This window comes from Helianthus annuus, chromosome 9 (genome assembly GCF_002127325.2).
Source record: "Helianthus annuus cultivar XRQ/B chromosome 9, HanXRQr2.0-SUNRISE, whole genome shotgun sequence".
Lineage (NCBI taxonomy): Eukaryota > Viridiplantae > Streptophyta > Magnoliopsida > Asterales > Asteraceae > Helianthus > Helianthus annuus.
The window spans coordinates 181067704-181084043 of NC_035441.2; the positions used below are offsets into that span (position 1 = coordinate 181067704).

The 16340-nt window shown below is 36.0% G+C and overlaps 1 long non-coding RNA gene across 1 annotated transcript; it reads right to left on the reverse strand.

Annotated features, from left to right (window-relative positions):
* Nucleotides 1–11465: 11465 nt before the first annotated feature.
* LOC110875069 lies at nucleotides 11466–13466 on the reverse strand. The gene is made up of 3 exons (XR_002556491.2): nucleotides 13309–13466; nucleotides 12235–12321; nucleotides 11466–11715 (listed from the first exon to the last, which is right to left on the reverse strand). It is a non-coding gene; the product is annotated as an uncharacterized LOC110875069 (long non-coding RNA).
* Nucleotides 13467–16340: the final 2874 nt, after the last annotated feature.

Here is a 16340-nt window from a genome sequence, read left to right on the forward strand (position 1 = left end):
GGAGGAGACCCTCCATTTAAGCAACACTTGTACACTATGTCGTAGCATTAAGGGAGGCTCGCGACGAAATGACGTCAGTAGAGGAGGTCCTAATCGACCGTATCAACTATCTTACGGTGGGACTTGAGAATAGCTTCCAAGAAATTAACCTCTTGCACCAGAGGTTAAATATTCTTGTAACACCCCCGATGGAACCGGTCCTCCCTCAAGAGGATTGGAACCTAGCGCTTGAAGTTAACAACCCTACCGGGTGGGACGACATTCCGGCGGAACCTCGCGTGGAACACCAACAAGAGATCCCGGTGGAAATCGCAACTCCTCAAACTAACGCTAACGAACCATCTTTTCTCCTCCCAAGGGAGGTAGAGGAGTGGCTCGCCGACATGTGAGGAAACCACGCCCAGAAGAAGAAGTTCTATAAGGCCACATCTAACCAAGACTACTAGCTTATTGGAAATTTTGCTAATTAAAATAACTTGTAGGTTAGAACTCCATGGTTTAATGCTTCTCGTGTTTTCTTATCTAGTTTAATATTATTTTAGGACTATGTATCTCTCTATGATTTTAATGGAATGATGGTTTTAAAGCTTGAATGGTGTCATAATGAATAAAACACATTCATGGTGGTCAAGGATGAAAAGGGAAACGAGAAACAAGGCCCCATGCACAAAAACAAGGCCACCCGACAACAATTTCTCCATTACAGTAAGTTCAGCACGGGCCGTGCTCAGCCAACACGGCCCCGTCTGAACACCATGCAGACAAATGCCCAGTTCAGGTAACTGGACACGGGTCGTGTTCATCGAACACGCCCCCGTGTCCAGGCTTCTGTTTCTTTTCTTTAATATTTGTTACTGGCACCTGAACACAGGGTCGTGCCCGGTCCCCACGGGGCCGTGTCCAAACTGCTAGTAACATAAATTTTTGCTTTTAACACAATGTTACACATTCAATCAACCTAAAAATTTATTTTTAGGACACATTGAGGACAATGTGTAATTTAAGTGTGGGGAGGATGCTAAAACCTTGAATTTTGCAAGTCCTAATAACAAGCCTTATACAAAACTCTATTGGAACCGCTAATCACCCCAATTTTTTTTCAAAAATTTTCATTTTTTTTATTGTCTAAAGTTTAAGTTGGGAATTCTAAGACTAACAAGATTATATTTTTACAAGTTTACAACCGATAGCTTCGTGATAAAAAGAACCAACATAAAAAAATTATGAAACGGCATGACAAGCTTAGTTAAAATTCGATTATATATACTTGATCACATAAAAACCCATTCCCACAAAAGTGAGTTTTGAGCCTTTATTGAGCATACAAATATACATCTTTACGCTAAATGCTCATTTTTCGTTTCTTGTGTGAATAGCCGCTTGGTTCTTACGACTCTAGAACTTGCCACGACAATTCATTCCCGGTCCTTACCAACTTAAACCCAAGTAAGTAAATGATGGAGGCATTAGGACTAACCATTTTTCTTTCAACACCATTATTTTTATTTTTCTTTTCACCTACCCAAAAACTCCCCCTAGTTAGCCCCTTTGAGCCTAAACCTTTTCATTTCTTAACCCAAAAACCCTTTTTATCCACCAAAAACCCTTTTTATTTTTACCCTTTATTTTAGTAACAAGCTCGGTTTTCGTGTGACTAAAAAAAAATTTACAATGAAGTTAGAAATAAACAAACAAAGCTCCTCAAACAAAAGCTTGTTTGAAGAAATACTTCATTTAAAATAAAAAAGTCACAAAAACAAAATGTTTTACGAAAATCGACGCTTTTTACGACTTTCGCCCTTTTTCTACTAACCCAACTACCCACCTTTAGCCCAAGCCTAACCCTTCACCCAAAAAGTTCTCTTGATATTTACAAAGGTATAAAGTTAAAAAGGAGGAGGATTGATTGCTTGGCAAGCTTATGGTAGGAATAAGTTCCAAGCCGCTCTCGAGTGATTCACTAAAAATACACCTTCGGCCGAGTGTGAGTGATTTCTCCCGTGAGGTATGTGAACTTGTATATAAATGGAATTTTAGAAAGGTATGTTATGCCTTAATAAATAATTTACCTTTTGAAAAGTTTTTAATAAATCATGACGAATAGGATTGTAAATAAATAAAAATAAAAGCCAATAAAGATCTTGGATTCCCGACACTCTATGACAAGCCAAAACCTTCTCTGCTACCCATTCCATCTGGGAGTGTAAGCCACATATTAAAGAATTTTGCTTGAGGACAAGCAAAAGTTCAAGTGTGGGGATATTTGATGTGTGTAAAATGCAACATATAAATTACATCAAATGAGGCATAAAACTAACCTTTTTTAAGTACTAATGTTGGAAAAAGTGTGTTTTTGTCTTCCTTTTGTATTTTCAGGATTAAATGAGCTCAAATTAACAAAAGAAGCAAAAAGACAGCTAAATCTAGCATAAATACAAGAAAAGGAACAAAAGTGGATTGCCCGACCCCTCGACAGCATCCTCCCAAGCAAAACAGAGAAGGCAGAAGACTGAACACGCCCCATGCTCAGCGAACACGGGGCCGTGCCCAAGAAGCAGCAGAAAAGACAAACCTGTAGAAGCTTCTATTGCTCACCACGGGGGCGTGCTCAGTGAACACGGGGGCGTGCCCAAAGTACTGCAGGCGCATTAATTGTAATTGCGAATTACAATTAATGAGGAGAGATAGTGTCAGACAGGCACGGGGCCATGCCCAGCGGACACGGGGCCTTGCCCAGGCCTCTGTTCAGCCTATAAATAAAAGTGCTTGGCTTCATTGCAACTCATCCCTTGGCACACCACCTCTCTCACACTTCATCCACCACCCACCACCATCACAACACCATCATCCACCACCATCATCCATTGTCCATCATAGAGTGTGTGAGTCGTCTCGGGATCCAAGATTGATCGTAAGAGTTCTTGACAATCAAGGCCATGTTTGCCTAAGTCTCTTACATCACTTGGTGAAGACAAGTGTTTAGTATAATACTTTTTATTTTTAATCTTTTGCACTTTTTATTTGGTTTTGTATTAATGACTTTAATAACTAGTTGCTTATGTTGAAGGTGACTTTTCCTTATCGTTTGTCCGTGGTGTCTTGACATTATTTTACTGTCTATATAAAATAAAAGATTTTCACCATTCATATCTCCACGGTCTATATGGAGGTATGTTGGCTACCTGGTCGGGGGTTAAGGGAACGGTTTGATAAGGGTCTTGCCCTTGTTCAGCGTTTAGAGGTCCTGCAAGGGACCTGGGTCAAATTTAGTAGGATCTCCTTCAATACCCAAATGTATTGGATGGCGGGGATCCAAACTCTTTGACCCCCTCATAGGTTAACTACTATTAATACTATAACCCGGCTATTTAGGACTGTATCCCTGCTGACTCAGACTACTTAGTCGAGGGTAACGTCACCTACTAAAGAGGGGCCTACCATAATTTGCATTAATAACTTAATTCATTATCTTTCAATAATCCGACCCTTTAGGATTGTATCCTTGTTAACTCAAACTACTGGGTTGAGGGTAACGTCGCCTTCAAAAGAGGGGCCTACTACAATAACTAAGATAATCTCTTAAACAAGTGCAAAAGTGCGAAAATAATCAAAGGTTATACTAATACACGAGTCGGATCCAAGTGATTCATCTTGTCTATCTGTTTTTATTTTTATTTTATTTTTCAGCATTTAATTAGTTTTATTTTCTTAGTTTAAAATCTTTTTCTAACATTTTGATTTGATTAGACGTTGAGGATAAACCGGTACTAAAAGCTCTTGTGTCTTTGGACGACCTCGGTATCTTACCAACACTATACTACGTCCACGATGGGTGCACTTGCCCATATGTGTGTTTAGTGTTAGTAAATATCGTGTTTTATAAATTTAAAACTTGGCTAAAAAGTGTAAAAAGGGCTTAAAATATATACCAAAAATATATAACACCTCGCACACATCAAGTTTTTGGCGCCGTTGTCGGGGACACAAGGATTTTAAGAAAGTTAGGAATCAACGGCCTAATCATTTTTTTATCTTCTTTTTAATTTTTTAGGATTTTTCTTAGTTTTTCAGCTTCTGCAGAGCTCAGCACGGGCCGTGCCTGCTGAACACGCCCCTGTGCTCAATCATTGGAACTGGCAATCTTGTTTTAAGTCAGACAGTAAGCTGAACACGGGGCCATGCTCACTCAACACGCCCCCGTGCCCAAGATTCAGTTACTAAAAACAGAACCGTTAGATCCCGGCGGTTGGTAATTTCTGACACAAACATGAGTGATGGTAATTCTTTTTACTTTCGGCACTCTTATGGTACGTGGTGTCAATTATGTGGAGGCAAACATAAAGAATTAGAATGTTACTTTCTAAATTATAAGCCCCACTATATAGACCCACCGTCTCCCTATAACCTTAAGAGGGGCGAAAGTAAAAATAATCACTATCTCTCCCTCGAATGCGCCCAGCCAGATATTCTAGGAGAAATGCTCCTTGACGAGTTATTTCAACTAGAAAATCTAATTTTAAATTGGTTAAAGGAGCTTAGGAAGGATTTCATTAATCCATCCCAAGACAACGACCATGAAGAAATGTTGGGGTCGCATTCCAACAACCTCGTTGCTCCCAAAAATACCTTCAGTTCTAACGAAGACTTGGACGATAGTCGTCCCTGTGCCGATTGTGCCGTGAAGGACTCTCCATCGACTTTGTTCGGTGCATACATAGACCTGAGCGATTCGGCATATACCTTCTTTAACGAGAGCCCGGGAAAGGGTTGGACTTGTCCACCTAGAATAAAAATAGGAATTACCCTCACCGACAACCTCTTGCGCTCTCGCCTTAGTCTAGGACAATTAAGGTATCTTAGTCACTTTGGGGTTGTTCCAACCAGTAAAGAACCAACCGATACAATTAAGTTCCTTAAAAAAATAGACAAACTTCATAATTAACCTCTCGACACGGGGCCGTGTCCAGCCAACACGCCACCATACCCACCAAAAGATTCCCTTCTGACCTTTACGTCAGAATACGGACAAACTGTGTCAGAATTCTATCTGCACACGGGGCCGTGTCCGGGATGCTGTCGTTTTCTATAAATGCAGCCAAGAATTCTGCACATTTGGACCATCTTGGGAGAGAGATTTGAAGGAATCTTCTCTCAACTATCCTAGGTATGTTCTAAAAGAAGGTTCCAACAAACCATCTTGTCCTTTCCTCTTTTAACCATTTCCTTCTTCTTCATCTTTCTCCAAGAACCTCCATTAAAGTTTGAAATTTCAAGCTTTGTGGTGGGGATTATTGAGTTTTGTTCAAGGAAACTTGTTAAAAATAAGTTGTATAACATTGTTTTAAGTTACTAATGATTAAGGAGACCCCACAAGTTTAGAAAATAACTCAAAACTTCAAGTTTCCTTGTTTCAAAACTCTGCAGAAAGATGAACACGGGGCCGTGCTCAACGAGCACGGGGCCGTGTCCAGATTACTGTTTCAGCGAATAAACTATTTTCAGTTTATTTTTCGTAGAATGTCGAGTGAAAACAGCGAGTTTATGAGGTTTACACCTCTGATTTTACATGTCTCAACCTTGTTTTTAAGCCCAACTAACCATAGATGTGATTATGAGCATAAGGACATAGGAATGAGATGAGATAACTTAAGTTCAAGTAAGTTTAACAAAGTTAAATCAAAGCAGAAAGTTTGTATCACTTTGGAGCCTGTTTGGTGATGTTCTAGGCCTTGGTTTTCCATGGAAAACCTGTGGAATCATACCTAGGTTTGTTCCAAGTGATTAGAAAGTAGAATCAAGGAAAAGGTTGAGAAATGAAGAAGTTATGCTCACATAAGCAACTTGATACGATTCTGTCCACTTTCTGATTTCCAGCAGATTTGTGAGTGGATTGAGAGTGAATCCATGAGTTTATAAAGTGGATGAAGTTTGGAGGAGGCTTGATTTTTATAGGGAATTATTAGGGTAAATTTGGTGGGTAATTAATGTAGAAAACACAAGTTAAACTAATCAAACACACCAAACAAGTGCCCAATCATGAGCTGAATACATTCTGGTCGCGGATTCACTTCGTCACGGGCCGCGAAGCCGAAGAGGGCCTAGGTCGCGGGCCGCTAGCTGGTGGTCAGGTGCACAAGTTTGAGGCTTTGTCCATTTTGGCCCCTAAGTTCCCATATTTTGATGTTTTGATAAGTGTTCAAGGTGTTTTAAGAATATGGACTATATGTAAAGTATATGGACTATATGTAAAGGTATATTATGTAACTTAATCATAGACTAAATGTAAAACACATATAAACAAGTTTGTTTGTCGAGTTTGAGCATCAAATTTGCGTAAATAGAGCATAATGGTCACATGTTTGTAAGTTTAACGTGTTTAGCACAAATTGTTAACAAAGTATCATATGTTTAATAGTTCCAAGTGTACGAACAATTATGCAACGTGTATAACATGGATGTAAAGAGTATACGAAATTCATTATGATCCAAGTCTCGGATTTTACATCGATTACAACGAAAGAACGATTATAAGACTACAAAGTTTCCAAAAATAGAAATACAAGCAACGGTTTCTAATTATGGAAAGTATGAAAAAGCACGGTGTTACAAGTTTCCTGCAACATGTTTTAAAATAATGGTCAACAAAAGTTAGCGAGTATACAAGTTTAAATATATAGCATAATAGTGAATAAAAGTTGTCTCATATCCAACATGGTAAATTGTATATATTGTTTATTATCATGCTAACATGTGTTAACTCTATGTCAAACCAAAGTGTACCGCAACTGTGCATACCGATGTCGCCGAAACGACAAGGTTGTAAAATAGTTTACTTAACAATACCACAAGAATACGGGCAGTGCGTTAGTCCTATAGTGCTATAATTGTTAAGGTATGCTAGCAAAGTTAATGAGCATATATGCAGAAGTATATAGAGTATGCGATAACAAAATAATACAAATATCATGTTTCAACGGATAGAATGTGATTATAACAAGTTTAAATGTGATTTGTGATTTTCATAAATGTACATGTTGCACAGTGGCGGACCCATGATTTTTTTTCAATGGGGTCCATTTTTTCGGTGTTCAAATTTTTCATAATAAAACATTAAAAATTTTCGGGTCGGTACTCATTCGGGTCAGGTCAAAGCAAGGTTTAAACTAGATTTAAAAAAAACAAAAAAATAGGTTATACAAGGATTGAACCCATAACCTCTTGTTGTTAAAGATGGAGGTTTACCACTACACCATCTTTCCTTTTCTTTTTATGGTGTCCACCTAATTGTATTTATGGGGTCCTTATGAAATTTAATATACTTGATCTACTAATTTTTTAAAAAACATTGGGGTCCGGGGACCTCGATCCGCTCAATGTGGGTCCGCCCCTGATGTTGCACCCAAAGTGTATGAAACGGAAAATGAGATCGAGTATACTTACGGTCTTGCGTAGTAATCCCGCGTTCGTGAGTTGAAGCGTAAGAAGGTCGAGAACACCGAAGTTACCCTACATGAGGGAGACGAAGGTGAATTTGTAGGAAGTTGGATTCAGAATTAATATAAAAAGTATATGTACACAAAAATATATCTCGTCTAAATACTCGTTTGGACACTAAGTTTTCACGGGTCTTAACGTGCTCATTAGATTCACAAACGAGGAGTCTAGAACTAAGATAATATAACCTATGTTCATGACATCTAACAATAATCCGGTTAATATCACGAATTCGGTTAAATATATATTATATATTATATAGTATAAGTTAATATTTGCCCAACATGTAGAGTCATGTATTATCATTTATGTCAAGCATGGAGGTAGCATGATGAACATACATTAAACCTCATTGTATGAATTCACCAAAGCACAAGGTTATCAACTATGTTGATAACCCGGTTGGTCATGAATAAAACTAAATTGCATCTATCTAATATTGCTATGTAGCCAAATAAGGACAACCAGGCGTGTCTTACCCAACATGGAAAATGTTGGAGGTGAGGCGGGGTTAACTTACTTTAGGTCTTGCAAGCTACTTAGATGAACACGTAAAAACAAGCAAGTGTGGTAGTGGAACAAGGTTGGAAAGCCCAAGCTTCCATGGTTCACATATTTAGATGCATGCAAGACCCCCCTTATGAACAATGGTGAACTTGGATGATCACACACTTGAAGGTTATTTAGAATCTCATCAAAAAAGAAAGTTTAGGAGGTTCTTGGACCTCTAAACTCATGAGAATCAACTCTAAACAAGTTCCATAACCATAAATAAGTTTAGAAACAAGATAGGTATAAGATTCATACAAGAAAGTTAAGTTTTATAAAAAGTTTGTAATACAAACTTCAAAATGGAAAATTTGGACCTGAAAATGGTGATGTTCCACCTTAATTTACCATGGTAAACTTGTGGAAACACTCCTAGATGTGTTCCAAGCTTTCAAGAAGAAGAAAAGATGGATAAAACATGAGGAAAGTGACGTGCAAACCACTTCTCTCACTCATGCCACCACTACCACCATCATCCACCGCATTCATCAATCATCCATCCTTAGAGTGTGAGTAGTAGTATTGGGATCTAAGATCGATAGTAAGAGTTTTTGTCAAACAAAGGTCATGCTTGGCTAATCTCTTACATCACTTGGTGAAGACAAATCATTTATGTATTACTTTTGATTTCCTAGCTTTGGTAACTTTTTATTTGGGTTTGTATTAATGACTTTAATAACTATGAAAGTGAACTTTATTCAACCATTCCTTCATGTTTTGTTGATTCACTCATTCGTGTCTTTATGGTCTATATAAAGCACGTTAACTGCCTGAGAGGGGGTTAGAAGGATGGTTGGGTAAAGTTCTTACCTCGTTCAGTGTATAGATCCTGCGAGTACTTGTATCAAGCTTATTAGGACTTCCCTTGAGGCAGATAGCATCAAATTGGGGGAAGTAAGAATGGCTTATAATTCCTTATAAATAAACTACTATTAAAACTTTAAACCAGCCTTGCGGGACTGTATCCCTGCCGACTCAGACCAATATGGCTGACGGTAGCGTTGCCTCCAAAAGAGGGACATGCCACATTTTGCATTAATAACTTACTTAATTATCTTTCAATAATCCGGTCTTGCGGGACTGTATCCCTGCTGACTCAGACCAATGTGGCTGAGGGTAACGTTGCCTCCAAAAGAGGGACATGCCACTATAACTAAGATAATCTCTTAAAAAACCCAAAACGCGGAAATCATCAAAGGATACATAAATGACGAGTCGGATCCAAGTGACTCTATCTTGTCTATCTATTTTGTTTCTTTATTTTACTTATTTAAAAATCTTTTCTCCAAAATTTGGTTAGATTAGATGTCGACGATATTCCGGTATTAAAAGCTCTTGTGTCCTTAGACGACCTCGGTATCTTACCATCACTATACTACGCCAACGATGGGTGCACTTGCCCTAGCTTGTTGTAGAGAGTGATAGTTTTATATTGTGTTTTATAAATTTAAAACTTGATAAAATTCGTATACACTCCATCACACCATCCCCACACACACTAACTTTAAGCTTGAAATACTCCTTATTTCTCATTTGATTAACCAAACTATTAGTCTATCTCTGTCTCTTTCTCTCACATACACACATACACACCCCTATACAAACATGATATAAATAACATACATGTGAATTTATGTTATTGTAGCTTATTTATACAAATAACATTATTGTAGCTCTCATTATTATTATTATTACTATATATTAAAAAGCAAACAGAATGAACAGTTATTATAACATATTATTACTATATATTAAAAAGCAATATTTTAATTATATATTAATATACTAATAATTACTATATACTAAAAAGCAATTTCTAAGTTGGATAAGCTTGGTGTCAATCAATACTGGTATCGAAAATACCGGTACGGTCCGGTTCAGGTACATGAAGGTAAAAATCGTTACCAGCCTGATACAGAAAATGCTAAAAGTCGGTGCCGGATTGAATTTGAAAATTTCTTAGTTCGGGAAATTCGGTACTGCTATACGGTACCTTTTGCTCATCCCTGATCAGAGCTCCGTGCAACCGATATCGAAAATACCGGTTACGGTACCGGTATATTAATATATTAATAATTACTATATACTAAAAAGCAATTTCTAAGTTGGATAAGCTGTGTCAATCAATACTGGTATCGAAAATACCGGTACGGTTTGGTTCAGGTACATGAAGGTAAAAATCAGTACCAGCCTGATACAGAAAATGCCAAAAGTCGGCACTGGATTGAATTTGAAAATTTTCTAGTTCGGGAAATTCGGTACTGCTACACGGTACCATTTGCTCATCCCTGATCAGAGCTCCGTGCAACCGATACCGAAAATACCGGTTACGGTACCGGTATATGAAGATAAAAATCGGTAGCGAACCGGTACTAGAAACGCCAAAAGTCGTTACCGAATTGGTACTTGGGATCCTTCTGTTTGGGAAATTCGGTAACAGTACCTAATATTATTTGCTCATCTCTGACCACGGGTTTCATACGAACAACATCATTAACATACAACTTTTTTGGTTGATTTTCTTTCGATTAATTTTTACAGTTTTTTACATTTTCTTTTTATTCTTATTAGTGGTTCCGTGTGCAACGCGCTCGTAGTGATTTTAAAACACATGTAAACACAGACTAAATAACAAAAGAAGTTCGTCGCAACGCGGCTAGGGTGATAAAACTAGTTAAACTAATTCTCTAAAGGAAGGAAATGAACAGTAAATTATATTAAATTATAATATAATAAAATATTATATACAATTTTTTATAGTTTTATTATTTTAACATTATAATAATTATTATCTTTTTTACTTTTTAATTTTAATAAGTTTGGTGTTAACCGGTACTTGTATCGAAAATACCGGTTCGTTATCGATACATGAACGTAAAAAACAGCACCAGCCTGGTACATAAAACGCCAAAAGTCGGTACCGGATTGAGTTTGATAATCTTTTAGTTCGAGAAATTTGGTACTACTACCCAGTGATCGCGGGTAGCGTTCGAACAACAACGATATCGTACAACTTTTTTTTAGTTTCAAGGGTAGGGATGAGCTCGGTGCCAACTGATACAGAATCGGTATTGGTACCGAAAATACCGGTTACGGTATCGGTATATGAAGGTAAAAACTGGTAGCGAACCGGTACCAGGAACGCCAAACGTCAGTACCGAACTGGTACTTAGGATCTTTCAGTTCAGGAAATTCGGTACCCATACCCATTATTATTTGCTCATCTCTGACTACGAGTTTCTACCGAACAACATCATTACCATACAACTTTTTTAGTTGATTTTATTTCGGTTATTTTTTAGTGTTTTTTTTCTACATTTTCTTTTTATTTTTCTCAGCGATTCCGTGTGCAACGCGCTCATAGTGATTTCAAACACATATAAACACAGACTAAATAACAAAACAAGTTCGCCGCAACACGACGATGGTTTTTTTATAACTAGTTCATGTGAATTGACATGGATGGAAACATTTACATAAATGACTTTAATCTACACATCCATTGCCATTAATCTACAAGTACAACTAACTTTTAATACCACTTCTACCTAAATCCTTAATGAGAGTTTGACCCATTACACATACCTGGCTTGGGTCATAGCATTGACCTGTTTTAATACCTTGCAATATTAATTGCTAATTAAAAGCAATGCAAGTCATATGTTATTCTCCCTGTGAGCACAAAAACTCGATAAGCGACCACTAGTCATTATTGTCCAATGTGATAACATCGCCATTTGATTCGTTTGGCCTAAATGACCATTTTATTGTTGTGAGATGGTATTTATTTGCCATCTCATTCATGTAGCTCGTTTCGGTTTACACCGTACGATCAAATTACTTAAAAATTGTCTCTTAATTTGTTTGACCCATCATGGCTTATGCCATAGGGTGTCTTTTTCAAAACTATTATTTATCCGTCAACTCATGACTAAATTACCAATTTGTTCTTTTTACCCATTATGGTTTACACCATAAGGTAAATTTTCAAAACTCCTTGTTTATTCGTCATTACATGGCCGAATTACCATTTTACCCCTTTTTATCATCAAATATGGTTTCACACCATTTTCACTTGTTCCGACCCATATCATTCCATGTCGGAACGTCATATTTCAAATACTAATTTACCTTGTTCTTAACCAATACAAAAAGTAGGTATTCTGCTTAAAAGATGTAAGCTTTAATTACCTTGCATCCAATTATGCTTTTCCCGCGTACTTGATCCGTTTGACTCGCTTCTTTCCCAAGCTACCACCTAGCTTGTCAAGCGTCAAACTATCATTTCATTCGCAAGACGGTTAGATTAGTCATCATTTATCACGACTATTTCACCTTACGATTTTTTTATCAAAATTATTATTCGATCTTAGTATTGGTCAGTTTGACTTTTAAAAGTCAACTGCCTATTAACATATGCAAATGCATAAATAGGTTTAACGAACTCACTTAGGCATTTCATCAACTATCTGGTAGGCGTTATTTATAGGCTACCCTTTTAACTAAATTCCCAACCAAGTGCATCTCATTTCTTTCACTTTAACAAGTTTGAGCGATTATTAACATCAAGTTAACTTAGCTTTCGATTATCAATGCTAATTTATCCATTCATTATGCTAGAACTAAGGGTTTTCATCTATATGTAAAACCCATTTCATCATATTACTAGGCATTCATCCGAATACCTAATCAAGTTCTACATACAAACTAGTACACAACATGATTTCAAGCACCTATTAACACAGTCTCAATCATTGTATGCTAATCTATCAATATTATACAAGAACTTAGGATTGTTTCATCACTATGAAACAACCCATTGCATCATATGTATGGAACTTACCCAATATCAAACTTAGTCAAAGACTTTAAACATTCATATATACATGATGATTTTAAACATCATTTAACATGAATATAACATCTATTTCATCATATCATACAAAAACCCATTCCATGGCAAGTAATAACATGTACTCGAATTCATAGATTATTCAAGTATCTTCATATTACTATCATGTATGATAATTCTAAACACAAGTAAATCACCAACTTCATCATATTATCAAAACTCACTTCTTAACCTACTTGTTGATCACTTACAGGTAATCTTACATCAAATATGACATAATTTCATTATGACTAACGAAATTAAGCATACATATACACTCAGTTTCATCTTTGGATCATAATCCAACAATTTAATTGCAAGTATTCTACTTGTCTCAAATTATAACTTTCACCAATCTAGGTTTTAAAACATACCTTATGATCACCTTGACTAGGTGATCGTTCATATCTGTTCATGCACTGATTTGAGTCTCGAATTGATATTCAATTTGATGGATTAAACTTGAACAAAGGTTTTGCCCTTGTTCTTTCTCCTGATGGTCGACCTACACACACTATGTGTATGTTGTGGTTTAATTCTACACACTATGTGTGTGTTGTGTTTTAATTTGTGTTTTAAAACACAAGTTCCCTTTTTGGTAGCTTTGGTCTCTCAAGTTTAGTTTTTGACTAGATAAGGTTACAAACTCATTGTTTTATTACATTATTTACATGTTACCGACTATGTTAATTTGTTTATAGTTATTTTGTTTACGGGTTAATTTTTTTTACCACAAACGGTATTTTTACCCGCTCATCCTCGGTTAATTCGGTTTAATTAATAAACCCGTTTTCGGGGTGTTACAAAAATAAATGATTTTGGCTGTAATTATTAAAGTTAAAGACTATCCACTGCAACTCGATACAAACATAAAGGACGAAAAGTATAATTTACCCTTTTTGTTAAATAATCACTTCTTGATACCATTCATTATACTTGGTAAATACTTTGGTGTTAGAATCTATGTATCTCCCTTTATGTATTACATAAGTTATGTTACGTTAAAATTCACATTTATAAATAAATAAATTAAATTTTATATGTGCGGTCTGTAGCATGCAAGATTTGTACTTTCGTATAGAAACAAATATCTATTTACACATCGAAATGAAGGGTCGGTTGGATTTATATAGTCCCGGCAATTTTATATGATATAATAAGTCACATAACCATCATAAACATAATCAAAATTAATTAACCATACATAATTTAATGAATCTGCTGCCATTATAAACTATTTTTAACTCATGTTTTCCTTGATCTACGACATGTGTGACCGACCTTTATTTTGCATCAAAATCCGAGACACGTGGCTTTTGTCCGGGGCAAAGAACAATCTCATCATCTTTCTTTTAATGCTATGTTTTTAATATTCTTAATTACCCTACTACTTAACTTTTTATCGGATTAAGGTTATTACTAAAATAATTATTTTTTTATATATTGTGCTTGCAAAGAACCCACCGACTCCACCAAAACTTGTTTTTCATATAATAAGATGTAATCATTGGTTACATAGGACTAGATTAAAAGTTTGTTAATTTGTAGATAACGATCGAAACTTGAACCCTTGTATAGATATGCAATTGAATAACGCACAACAATTGAAAATGGTTCAAATAAAAGAGTAAAGTCTTATTTAATTTTATTATTTGACGAATAATTCGGGTATTTATTGAATATAATTTTCTTTGATTACAAATTGATTCCCTAACATGATCGAAAAGAAAATAGGGTATACCCATTTAATTGAGTTAAATAAATCATTTATCAAAATATTTATCATGTTTACTTCCGTGTTGTGAATATTCGGTTTGTAAGGAGGATATGTTAAAATTTTCTTTACTTAAGTTTTTTTTTATATTAAAACATAATCCTTTTTGATTAAAAACATGTTGCATCTATTTTTTTTTTCAAATAACTTTAAAGGCATTTATAGGTTATAAGATGGGTCAATAGTCTACTATTATTAATGATACTTGATTATTAGTTCAGTATTAATTTGGTTTCGAAAGAAAAGCCCATTTTAACCCATTTGTGCCAATATTTTAAGGAAAATTACCGAATTGTCACTTTACAAACTAACATTATTAAATTATCACCTTTAAGCCCCCTTGGACGGACTCCTGCATCATGGAAGGAGTCCGTTTGTCACTTGAAGAGTCCATGTATGAGGAGCTGATACACGTCCGACATAAAGGTTGGCTTACTCCTCCCATTTTGGCTTACTCTTCGGAAGAGTTCAATGACGTTTGGAAAGAGTCCACTGACGCTTCGGAAGAGATAATAACAAATAATTCTAGAGAGAGAAAACACACATGTGGACTCTTCTTTGTTGGACACATGTAACCATCATTCATGAACTCTTCAACTTTACTGCCAGACGCTGCTCATACCGTATGAGTCCGCCCATAGACGCATAAAAGTGACATTTTGGTAAGTTGAATTGGTCAAGTGATATTTTGGTAATTTTTCCAACATTTTAACATAGTTTGCTAATAAAATAACTTTTTTTTTTCACAAAGAAATATTCTCCTATATATTAATTTACGAATGAAATGAACAGTATACAAACTGTAATATAATAAAATATTATATACAGTTTTTTTAATAGTTTTATTATCTTAGTATTATAATAATTGTTATCCCCTTTACTTTTTAAGTCTGATAAGCTTGGTGTTAACCGGTACGTGTATAAAAAATACAGGTTCGTTAACGGTAAAATACTGGTTCGTTATCGGTACATGAAGGTACAAACCATCACCAGCTTGGTACATAAAACGCCAAAAGTTGGTACCGAATTGAGTTTGATAATCTTTTAGTTCGAGAAATTTGGTACTGTTACCCAGTACCATTTGCTCATCCCTGGTCACGGGTACCGTACGAACACCAACGGTATCGTACAACTTTTTTTTTAGTTTCAGGGGTAGGGATGAGCTCGGTGCCAACTGATACCGAATCGGTAATGGTACCGAAAATACCGGTTACGGTATCGGTATATGAAGGTAAAAACCGGTACTAGGAACGCCAAAAGTCAGTACTGAACTGGTACTTAGGATCTTTCGGTTCAGGAAATTCGGTACCGGTACCCATTACTATTTGCTCATCTCTGACTACGGGCTTCTACCGAACAACATTATTACCATGCAACTTTTTAGTTGATTTTCTTTTGGTTATTTTTTAGTGTTTTCTTTATAAATTTTCTTTTTATTATTGTCAGTGATTCCGTATGCAACGCTAGTGATTTCAAACACATATAAACACGAACTAAATAAAAAAAAATTTCACCGCAAGGCGAACGGTTACAACTGTTTCAGTTAATATTATTTATTTTTCAATAATACAAGTGTAACATATTTCATCTCTCACTTGTGAAAAGAAACGACAAGAAGTCGGCCATGTAACC